The 11,961-nt window shown below is 44.2% G+C and overlaps 1 long non-coding RNA gene across 1 annotated transcript; it reads right to left on the bottom strand.

Moving 5' to 3' along the window:
* Positions 1 to 1,075: 1,075 nt before the first annotated feature.
* On the bottom strand, positions 1,076 to 6,225 carry LOC134947522 (uncharacterized). The gene is made up of 2 exons (XR_010182597.1): positions 5,942 to 6,225; positions 1,076 to 1,177 (listed from the first exon to the last, which is right to left on the bottom strand). It is a non-coding gene; the product is annotated as an uncharacterized LOC134947522 (long non-coding RNA).
* Between the last annotated feature and the right edge of the window lie 5,736 nt (positions 6,226 to 11,961).

Below are 11,961 nucleotides of genomic sequence, written 5' to 3'. Positions count from 1 at the left end.
AACATTCTACACCCTTGCTTCTCTGCAAAGCAGCGTGTGATCCTGAATAGATGCCATGCAGGGATGTGAGCCAGAAGGCTGCCCAGCTGCTGGAGAAGTGCTAGGGATGCCCCCAAATGATGAAAACAGAGTCTTGCAGTGAGGCCACGCCTTCCTAACTGAGGTCACACCTCCTCCCACTGAAGCTACCCCCCTTTTCTGTCCAGAGTTGCTGCCAGCAAAGTTGGGCGGCATACTTTGTGTGCTGTCTGACTATATGCCGTTCATACTCCCCTCTAGCCAGAAGCAAGGGCTATGGGACAGCAATGTGTGGGGGCACCGGTAGCACACCCCTACTGATGGTCCTGATCCACATAATGGCACTCTGCACTGTAGTAGATCAGTCCACATTTTGCCAAATTTATAGTCTATGAACACAACAATAATGATGATGGTGTCAGGGTATATACCTCTGTGTGGCTGGGATAGGAATAAGGAATTCCATGTGCTATACTTAAGACCACGTTCCGCTGTAAACATGCCAAGTTCTGTGCTGAAATGATGAATGAGGCCAATATTCAGTTGAACAGTTTGCAAATGTCTAATCTCTCTAATATATACAATATCATAGATTATATGGATGAATAATCATTTGTGATTTCAAACATTGGGCCTAATTCAGACCTGATCACAGCAGCAAAATTGTTCTCTAATAAGCAAGACCATGTGCACTGCAGGGGGGGGGGGGGGGGCAGATATAACATGATCAGAGAAATTTAGATTTGATTGGGTTATTTTGTTCCTGTGCAGGGTAAATACTGGCTGCTTTATTTGGCACTACAATTTAGAATTCGGTTTAAACACCCCCCACCCAAATCTAACTCTCTCTGCACATGTTATATCTGCTCCCCCTGCAGTGCCCGTGGTTTTGCCCATTAGAGAACAATTTTGCTGCTGCGATCAGGTCTGAATTAGGCCCGTTGTGTATCGCAGTACAATTTAGATATTTTATTATTTAGTGTGCATGTGCCGGGAGCATATGTGCCAGTATTATGCAGCCTAACATATATTATATACAGCACACTAACACCCATGCTTTAAAGTTAAACCATTTATTTTTCTTGACAAAATACAGTATTCAGTATTATGCTTCAATAAAATCTGTCAAGCAGCCGGTATAATCCTCCATCTTGTGTAACTAAAACAAAAAAACAACAAGAAAGTGATAAAACACTGGCACAAAAACATATTACTGTATATGTACGATCAAACAAAAAATGCACCAATCAGTATCAGCGTTTCATTTGCGTTTATCTAATCACAAGTGGTGCGTCATTGCTGAGGACTATCATCATTATCATCAAGTTATTTGTCTTGGCCCCTCGGCACCCACAAATGATACTATTTGTCCTGGTCTGTATCAGCTTGTGTTTAAACACGCCTACACTGTGCAAGGCCTATGAGAGAACGCCTCTTCCCACAATGTGAATGGTACAGCAGTCCCGCTATGGGCCCTCTAGAATCCACCAGTGGCACCATTTTTCAGGTGATTTCTGCAGAAAGATTGCACCGGTGAAGGTGATACGTTATAACATAGATACTGAGGGGGAAATGTAATAACCTGCATCAGCGTGTTAATACAAAGTACTGATACCAGATATTATCCTGTTCATCTGTCCGTCCATCTAGTTATAGAGAGATAGATAGATAGATAGATAGATAGATAGATAGAGAGATTATATATATATATATATATATATATTATATAAATACATATCTGGGTAAGGTGGCCATGGGCTGCATGCACCCCACCCTATGAGTGGCAAGTGCGGATACTGCACCCCGCTTCTGGGGTGGCGAGTGCTGTGGTTTTCTATATTTGTTTGTATATTGCGGGGTTAATCTTTGGTTAACTCTTATTAACTGTGGCCACAGGCCTTTCATGCACCCCTGTGTAAACTCATTTGTTCTAAACCTGTGTCAGCTGCTCCTTAGTAATTTATCAGCCAGTGTTAGGTGACTAGTATGCCTTTAAAAGCCATAAGATATGTGGCAGGCAGAGGCAGAACTCTGGGAGGCAACGGAGTCAGCTGCCGCCGGGCTTCTGCTTTGAAGGGGGGCACCTCTCCTCCTGTTCCATGTGTTCAGCGACATTAATCAATTAAGTTATTTGACAGCAGCCGGTATCTCTTCCGTAGCCGACTTCCCCACTAGTCACACCTTACAAATCACACCCTTTTTATTATAGATATACTGGATGCAGACACCTTACTGATGAAGCTATTTGCTCCTATAAAGGAAGCATGAGAATTCTATCTATATGATGTTATTTCTCTGATAATTACACGTAACTTCGTATAGTTAGAATTCTCATACTTCCTATGCAAGAGCAGATATCGCCATCAGTAAGGTGCATGCTACCAGTGTAATAGGTTGTGGGCTCTAATCCTGGATATGACACTTGCAAATTAATTGTCAGAGAAATAATCAGCATTGTGAGTGACTGAGTAGATTTATGTAGTGTGTGGCTGCGCACTACATAGATCTGCCTAGTTGCAACGGTTTTGTAGTAGCTTCATATACTTAGAATCTGCAGACTTGCTATGCAGGAGCAAATGTGTGTCTGTGTGTGTGTGTGTGTGTATATATATATATATAGGAAATCACGACAGCACTCAAAGCCTATATATATAAAGCAAAAAATGGTGGTACAAGGCAGCAATAAATATAGAACACTCACTTCTCCAGCGATGCAGAAAATGTAGACAAGCCAGCACTCACGTGTAGATGAAAGAAAAGCAGGATTTATTCCTTAACCAAACGGCATGGTGAAGTACAGCAAATACAGCAAACAGCCCGACAGCTGTTTCAACCGACTGGTCTTCCTCAGGGGCTGAGGAAGACCAGTCGGTTGAAACAGCTGTCGGGCTGTGTTTGCTGTATTTGCTGTACTTCACCATGCCGTTTGGTTAAGGAATAAATCCTGCTTTTCTTTCATCTACACGCGAGTGCTGGCTTGTCTACTTTTTCTGCATCGCTGGAGGAGTGAGTGTTTTATATATATATATATATATATATATATATATATATGGGGCACCAATATTTTCCTTCCCTCCGGGCAACTGGGACAAACTTACGCCACTGGTGGCAGGTATACCTTAAACCTAGGGGGCATATTTGCAGTTATGTTATGTGTGTTTACAGTTGCCAGGTTTTAATTTTTGGGACTTTGTGGTAGTGTAGGACCTGCAAGAAGGTGGGGTACCTTGGCGAGCAGTTTGCAGGCTTCCATGCATTGGCCAATTCCCCAACTAAACCCCCATAATTTATTTATTGATGTTGTGAGGACAAGTGAGCTTGCTATGGTGAGTGCTGAATTTCCTGTTTGTATGTATATATATATATATATATATATATAGTTCCCCCTGTCGCAATTATTATCACCTGAGTATGCAGGGGTTTCAGGGAAGAGTCACTGTATAAAAGCACCCACCGCCACCATTTTAATGTGTGCTGATGCTACATGAAATGAAAACATCCTTTACTCCGGAGGCTGCGTGGATTGTGATAAAACATAAACACGCAGCTACAAGTAATCTGTGCAGATGGCTCCCCCTGCCTGTCATACATGGGAAGTGAAATACATCAAATGTCTGGAATCTGGAGAGTACGTAAATTAAATACAGGTTGAGTCTCCCTTATCCAAAATGCTTGGGACCAGAGGTATTTTGGATATGGGATTTTTCCGTATTTTGGAATAATTGCATACCATAATGAGATATCATGGTGATGGGACCTTAATCTAAGCACAGAATGCATTTATGTTACATATACACCTTATACACACAGCCTGAAGGTAATTTTAGCCAATATTTTTTATAACTTTGTGCATTAAACAAAGTGTGTCTACATTCACACAATTCATTTATGTTTCATATACACCTTATACACACAGCCTGAAGGTAATTTAATACAATATTTTTAATAACTTTGTGTATTAAACAAAGTTTGTGTACATTGAGCCATCAAAAAACAAAGGTTTCACTATCTCACTCTCACTAAAAAAAGTCCGTATTTCGGAATATTCCGTATTTCGGAATATTTGGATATGGGATACTCAACCTGTATAAACTTTTATTTTATTATTTTACCAAAATACATGTAGGCAAAATATGACAAAAAAAAATGACAAAATATTTAAGCCAAAATGAAACAAATGACTTAAGTATATAGGTGTTTGTGTTTTCCATTATTAACTTATTTTACTTGCAATGTATTACTTGCATGTTTTTATATGTTACACAGCTTGAAATTGAAATGCAGGGTAATTTTCAACTTTTTTAAACATAATTTACTTATAATTGTGTTGTGGAACCACTGCTTGATAAACACTCTGTATAAAACTACACTCAGTATTACAATGTATGGTTACTATTATAGACATTTGAGATAGCTCTGTGGGTGCTAGAACACCCCCAGTGTTTGTGCTGCAGCTAAATATTTTGTACCCCCAAATCCTTTATATTATAACAAGATGTAGTTATGTGACTGGCGGTTAGGAGACCGCTGGTCACGATACCATCTCCTACATTCCACCCCCCTCACAATCCCTAAAGTCGACATGCCAACTAACGACCCCCATAGAGTGGGAATAGTACCTGTGTCGTGCGCAGCTCACCACTGAGCCTGCAGCGTAGCGAGCACAGTGAACTCTCAAGGGGCTTTGTTGCGCTTGCCCTTCTCCCCGCCAGGCATGTAAATGCCGGAATCCCACCGTCGGTATGGTGACCCGCAGTCTCCCGACCGCCGGTCACGCGATACTAACCCGTTATAACAATATACCCATGAAATAAATATCAGCCAATTGTACATGCGTGGAAGCATCTCACTGAAAATCAGGGAAGAACAGTACATACAAATGATGTTTGAATACTCTGCGCATGATCAGCGCAAATGATGTCAGCCCGATGCTCATCAATGGAGCGAGCTGGGGGAGGAGAGGGGGGGTGCACAGAAGAGTGAGTGCTGGCAGTGGACCGAACACCTCTGAGCCGGCCGGGGAAGGATAGGAAAGCAGGAATGCCTCTTCCCTGCTTTCCTCCATTTCTGAAGGTAAGAAGACACATAATGCCATCTACACATGGCGTTATGTTTCTCAAAAAAGCTGAAAGAACGTTTGCTTCTCTCATCTATTTAAGTACTGTTCCTGCACAGCCCCAATTATGGCGGAGTAATCAGTCATTTCTCCACTAAATACAGACAAGAGCATGGCTTTCTGCAAAGCCATATTTTTATTTATTAAATAGACCACAAGGACCTGATTTGAAGGCAAAAAGGAACCTTATCTTAAGGGTCGCAGCACCCTTAGTACCATATGCTAATGTGTCTTTCCGCTTAGCTTCATGCCTCTAACGGCAGTGTCCACTATTTTTCTCTCCACAGCCACACCTGTCATCATTGGTACCCTATGCTGGCTGAAAGAGACCTGTCTGAAGCATGCGTCCCTTCACCATATGCGCACCTCAGATAGCATGGAGCTCTGGCCAGTCTCCTACAGCACTCCCACAAATGTATTCTCTTGTCTACATCCGTATGGTAGCAGCAAATTAATGCCCATGGACACGTTTGTGGCCGTAGCCCCCATCAAGGTGTTTATGCGTGATGCGGCCTATGCACAGTTTGCAAATAATCGCTAGATGCTTCCACTTCCACTTGCAGCAACTCACAATCAGGCCCCCTAAAGTTTCAAATCATTAAATTATCTATAGTCAGCTAATATAATGAAACTGAGATGCAAAACACACACACACACACACACACACACACACACACACACACACATACTGCTCAGAGACTAAGTATGCAGCAACCATCAGCTCGTGCTGGAAGGTGACTGTATATTTATAAGGCCATTGTTGTGACATATAAATTATGCACAAGCACCAAGCAGATTGAAACTTACCTGTAATTATTCACATTTCCAAAAATGCCTAAAGGGTTAATGTGTCTGCATATCCTAAATAGATTACAAGTCGGCAAGTCAGGTTTTCATGTGAGGCCATCAGCTCTGACGAAAGATTCTCATCTGTGCCAAGAAATGTAATATTTCTTGATTTAAAGGAGGAGTGAGTGTGAACACCTCAGTAAGGAGATGCTGGGGTGGGAATAGAACGTGCGGTGAGGCCTTTGAAGTTGGGAGGACAAGGCTCATCTGAAATCTCCTGTACTGACTTGACTCTCCATTCTGTCTCTGAAAAAAAAAAAGTCAATTAGAAAACAAAGAAAATGTGTTACAAAATATTAGTGATGAGCGGGTTCGATCCTCGGAATCCGCCCCGCCCGAACTTCACCTTTTTTTTACACGGGTCCGAGCGACTCGGATCCTCCCGCCTTGCTCGGTTAACCCGAGCGCGCCCGAACGTCATCATCCCGCTGTCGGATTCTCGCGAGACTCGGATTCTATATAAGGAGCCGCGCGTCGCCGCCATTTTCACACGTGCATTGAGATTGATAGGGAGAGGACGTGGCTGGCGTCCTCTCCGAGTCCGTTGTATTATATTAGAACTTAGTTAGTTATAATTGTGGGGAGGATTGGGGACGGGGAGCAGCTGTTAGGGAGTACAGTGCAGGGTTTTGAGTTTAATCCGTTGTTTCTCTGCCTGAAAAAAAACGCTCCACCATATCTGTGCTCACTCAGTGTGCTGCACTGCTGCATGATATATCTGTGCTGAGTGCACTGCTCACACTGCCTAATTGTGGGGACTGGGGAGCAGTTATAGCAGGAGTACAGTGCACAGTTTTGCTGACAGTGACCACCAGTCCAGTATACGTTTGTCTGCCTGAAAAACACTGTGGTGTTTTTTTTTCTTTCTTCATGCTAGTTTGTTTAGCAGTCTGCTGACACTGCAGTGTCCACCAGGTCCGTTATACAGTATATTATATTTATATATAAGCACTAAGCAGCAGTACGGTAGGCCACGGCTGTACCTACCTCTGTGTCGTCACTCGTCGTCCATAAGTATAAGTAATACTATACTATCCATCCATCTACATTGTATACCTGTGGTGTTTTTTTTTTTCCTTCTTCATACTAGTTTAGCAGTCTGCTGCTGACACTGTCCACCAGGTCCGTTATACAGTATATTATATTTATATATAAGCACTAAGCAGCAGTACGGTAGGCCACGGCTGTACCTACCTCTGTGTCGTCACTCGTCGTCCATAAGTATAAGTAATACTATACTATCCATCCATCTACATTGTATACCTGTGGTGTTTTTTTTTTCTTTCTTCATACTAGTTTAGCAGTCTGCTGCTGACACTGTCCACCAGGTCCGTTATACAGTATATTATATTTATATATAAGCACTAAGCAGCAGTACGGTAGGCCACGGCTGTACCTACCTCTGTGTCGTCACTCGTCGTCCACAAGTATAAGTAATACTATACTATCCATCCATCTACATTGTATACCTGTGGTGTTTTTTTTTTCTTTCTTCATACTAGTTTAGCAGTCTGCTGCTGACACTGTCCACCAGGTCCGTTATACAGTATATTATATTTATATATAAGCACTAAGCAGCAGTACGGTAGGCCACGGCTGTACCTACCTCTGTGTCGTCACTCGTCGTCCATAAGTATAAGTAATACTATACTATCCATCCATCTCCATTGTATACCTGTGGTGGCTTTTAGTTGTGCGCAAAATATGGAGAACAAAAATGTGGAGGTTAAAAAAATAGGGAAAGATCAAGATCCACTTCCACCTCGTGCTGAAGCTGCTACCACTAGTCATGGCCGAGACGATGAAATGCCATCAACGTCGTCTGCCAAGGCCGATGCCCAATGTCATAGTACAGAGCATGTAAAATCCAAAACACAAAAGATCAGTAAAAAAATGACCCAAAAATCAAAATTAAAAGCGTCTGAGGAGAAGCGTAAACTTGCCAATATGCCATTTACGACACGGAGTGGCAAGGAACGGCTGAGGCCCTGGCCTATGTTCATGGCTAGTGGTTCAGCTTCACATGAGGATGGAAGCACTCATCCTCTCGCTAGAAAAAAGAAAAGACTTGCGGCAAAAGCACAGCAAAGAACTGTGCGTTCTTCGAAATCACAAATCCCAAAGGAGAGTCCAATTGTGTCGGTTGCGATGCCTGACCTTCCCAACACTGGACGGGAAGAGCTTGCGCCTTCCACCATTTGCACGCCCCCTGCAAGTGTTGAAAGGAGCACCCGCAGTCCAGTTCCTGATAGTGAAATTGAAGATGTCAGTGTTGAAGTACACCAGGATGAGGATATGGGTGTTGCTGGCGCTGGGGAGGAAATTGACAAGGAGGATTCTGATGGTGAGGTGGTTTGTTTAAGTCAGGCACCCGGGGAGACACCTGTTGTCCGTGGGAGGAATATGGCCATTGACATGCCTGGTGAAAATACCAAAAAAATCAGCTCTTCAGTGTGGAAGTATTTCAACAGAAATGCGGACAACAGGTGTCAAGCCGTGTGTTGCCTTTGTCAAGCTGTAATAAGTAGGGGTAAGGACGTTAACCACCTCGGAACATCCTCCCTTATACGTCGCCTGCAGCGCATTCATAATAAGTCAGTGACAAGTTCAAAAACTTTGGGCGACAGCGGAAGCAGTCCACTGACCAGTAAATCCCTTCCTCTTGTAACCAAGCTCGCGCAAACCACACCACCAACTCCCTCAGTGTCAATTTCCTCCTTACCCAGGAAAGCCAATAGTCCTGCAGGCCATGTCACTGGCAAGTCTGACGAGTCCTCTCCTGCCTGGGATTCCTCCGATGCATCCTTGAGTATAACGCCTACTGCTGCTGGCGCTGCTGTTGTTGCTGCTGGGAGTCGATCGTCATCCCAGAGGGGAAGTCGGAAGACCACTTGTACTACTTCCAGTAAGCAATTGACTGTCCAACAGTCCTTTGCGAGGAAGATGAAATATCACAGCAGTCATCCTGTTGCAAAGCGGATAACTGAGGCCTTGACAACTATGTTGGTGTTAGACGTGCGTCCGGTATCCGCCGTTACTTCACAGGGAACTAGAAAATTTCTTGAGGTAGTGTGCCCCCGTTACCAAATACCATCTAGGTTCCACTTCTCTAGGCAGGCGATACCGAGAATGTACACGGATGTCAGAGAAAGACTCACCAGTGTCCTAAAAAATGCAGTTGTACCCAATGTCCACTTAACCACGGACATGTGGACAAGTGGAGCAGGGCAGACTCAGGACTACATGACTGTGACAGCCCACTGGGTAGATGTATTGCCTCCCGCTGCAAGAACAGCAGCGGCGGCACCAGTAGCAGCATCTCGCAAACGCCAACTCGTTCCTAGGCAGGCTACGCTTTGTATCACCGCTTTCCAGAATAGGCACACAGCTGAAAACCTCTTACGGCAAATGAGGAAGATCATCGCAGAATGGCTTACCCCAATTGGACTCTCCTGGGGATTTGTGACATCGGACAATGCCAGCAATATTGTGAGTGCATTACATCTGGGCAAATTCCAGCACGTCCCATGTTTTGCACATACCTTGAATTTGGTGGTGCAGAATTATTTAAAAAACGACAGGGGCGTGCAAGAGATGCTGTCGGTGGCCAGAAGAATTGCGGGCCACTTTCGGCGTACAGGCACCGCGTACAGAAGACTGGAGCACCACCAAAAACACCTGAACCTGCCCTGCCATCATCTGAAGCAAGAGGTGGTAACGAGGTGGAATTCAACCCTCTATATGCTTCAGAGGATGGAGGAGCAGCAATAGGCCATTCAAGCCTATACATCTGGCCATGATATAGGCAAAGGAGGTGGAATGCACCTGTCTCAAGCGCAGTGGAGAATGATTTCAACGTTGTGCAAGGTTCTGCAACCTTTTGAACTTGCCACACGTAAAGTCAGTTCAGACACTGCCAGCCTGAGTCAGGTCATTCCCCTCATCAGGCTTTTGCAGAAGAAGCTGGAGGCATTGAAGGAGGAGCTAAAACAGAGCGATTCCGCTAGGCATGTGGGACATGTGGATGGAGCCCTTCATTCGCTTAACCAGGATTCACGTGTGGTCAATCTGTTGAAATCAGAGCACTACATTTTGGCCACCGTGCTCGATCCTAGATTTAAAACCTACCTTGGATCTCTCTTTACGGCAGACACAAGTCTGCAGAGGTTCAAAGACCTGCTGGTGACAAAATTGTCAAGTCAAGCGGAACGCGACCCGTCAACATCTCCTCCTTCACATTCTCCCGCAACTGGGGGTGCGAGGAAAAGGCTACGAATTCCGAGCCCACCCGCTGGCGGTGATGCAGGGCAGTCTGGAGCGACTGCTGATGCTGACATCTGGTCCGGACTGAAGGACCTGCCAACGATTACTGACAAGTCGTCTACTGTCACTGCATATGATTCTCTCACCATTGAAAGAATGGTGGAGGATTATATGAGTGACCGCATCCAAGTAGGCACGTCAGACAGTCCGTACGTATACTGGCAGGAAAAAGAGGCAATTTGGAGGCCCTTGCACAAACTGGCTTTATTCTACCTAAGTTGCCCTCCCTCCAGTGTGTACTCCGAAAGAGTGTTTAGTGCCGCCGCTCACCTTGTCAGCAATCGGCGTACGAGGTTACTTCCAGAAAATGTGGAGAAGATGATGTTCATTAAAATGAATTATAATCAATTCCTCCATGGAGACATTCACCAGCAGCAATTGCCTCCAGAAAGTACACGAGGACCTGAGATGGTGGATTCCAGTGGGGACGAATTAATAATCTGTGAGGAGGGGGATGTACACAGTGAAAGGGGTGATGAATCGGACGATGATGATGAGGTGGACATCTTGCCTCCGTAGAGCCAGTTTGTGCAAGGAGAGATTGATTGCTTCTTTTTTGGTGGGGGCCCAAACCAACCAGTCATTTCAGTCACAGTCGTGTGGCAGACCCTGTCGCTGAAATGATGGGTTCGTTAAAGTGTGCATGTCCTGTTTTTACAACATAAGGGTGGGTGGGAGGGCCCAAGGACAATTCCATCTTGCACCTCTTTTTTCTTTCATTTTTCTTTGCGTCATGTGCTGTTTGTGGAGTATTTTTTTGAAGGGCCATCCTGCGTGACACTGCAGTGCCACTCCTAGATGGGCCAGGTGTTTGTGTCGGCCACTAGGGTCGCTTAGCTTAGTCACACAGCTACCTCATTGCGCCTCTTTTTTTCTTTGCGTCATGTGCTGTTTGGGGAGTATTTTTTTGAAGGGCCATCCTGCGTGACACTGCAGTGCCACTCCTAGATGGGCCAGGTGTTTGTGTCGGCCACTAGGGTCGCTTAGCTTAGCCATCCAGCGACCTCGGTGCAAATTTTAGGACTAAAAATAATATTGTGAGGTGTGAGGTGTTCAGAATAGACTGAAAATTAGTGGAAATTATGGTTATTGAGGTTAATAATACTATGGGATCAAAATGACCCCCAAATTCTATGATTTAAGCTGTTTTTTAGGGTCTTTTGAAAAAAACACCCGAATCCAAAACACACCCGAATCCGACAAAAAAAATTCGGTGAGGTTTTGCCAAAACTCGTCAGAAGAACCCAAAACACGGCCACGGAACCGAACCCAAAACCAAAACACAAAACCCAAAAAATTTCAGGTGCACATCACTACAAAATATATACCATTCTATATAGTATTCATTCATTATACAGCTGAATTGATTCACAATATTGTACATAATAGTGTTCAGTGTGGTAAAAAGTTTTTAAAAGGTAAAATGCTGAAAAATAGATTACAAGGTAAATGGATTTCCGAGCCTCTAGGGGTCTATTCATGAAGCAGTGAAAAGAGCGGAGAAATGAGCCTGTGGAGAAGTTGCTCATGGCAACCAATAAGCTGCTCCGTACAGTTTTATAGTATGCAAATTATAAATGTTAATTCAATGCTGATTGGTTGCCATGGACAACTGCTCCACTGGCTCACTTCTCCACACTTTTCACTGCTTCATG

Source organism: Pseudophryne corroboree, chromosome 8, assembly GCF_028390025.1.
Source record: "Pseudophryne corroboree isolate aPseCor3 chromosome 8, aPseCor3.hap2, whole genome shotgun sequence".
Taxonomy (NCBI): Eukaryota; Metazoa; Chordata; class Amphibia; order Anura; family Myobatrachidae; genus Pseudophryne; species Pseudophryne corroboree.
This window is presented reverse-complemented; position numbering and strand designations above follow the sequence as displayed.